The following is a 533-nucleotide window of genomic DNA, read 5'->3' on the forward strand; positions in this document are numbered from 1 at the left end:
GAATGCCTGCCCATCGGAACTGGAATAGATCTTGGAACAGAGGAGTAAGGGAGGGAAAGGCCCCTCACCCCTACACCTCCCCATGGAGTTCCATCTAACCTGTGAGGGCTTTGTTACTCTAGCTCCCCACCCTGAGCAAATGAGCCCCCTGCCCCTTCTGCTTCAGGTCTGCAGGTGGGAATTCCCTGCTGATGCTGCCCTCCTGGACCCATTTGTTCTTCAGCATGGATGTCTGCCCGTGTTTAGAAAGACTCCCATGTTGGTCACTGTCCCTATCTTCTTTGGTCTGTGCCTTCATTTTTTCTTCTCTGTCTCATAGCCAAGGAATTAAGAAACTTCCTAAGTTTTAGCAAAGTGTTGAATACGTAAAACGATAGGAACAAGGCCGCTGACCTTGGAGCCAGCCTTAATGGAAGTGAGGGATGTGACTTCTCAGGTCCTGCTCTGTCCATGCTCTGCCATGAGGAGTGCCTCTCTGTCCAGAGTGTCTGGGGCACCTAGGCACCGTCCCTCTTGCTGGGTGGTGTGGGCTT

Source organism: Lipotes vexillifer, unplaced genomic scaffold (assembly GCF_000442215.2).
Source record: "Lipotes vexillifer unplaced genomic scaffold, Lipotes_vexillifer_v1.1 scaffold238, whole genome shotgun sequence".
NCBI classification, from domain to species: domain Eukaryota; kingdom Metazoa; phylum Chordata; class Mammalia; order Artiodactyla; family Lipotidae; genus Lipotes; species Lipotes vexillifer.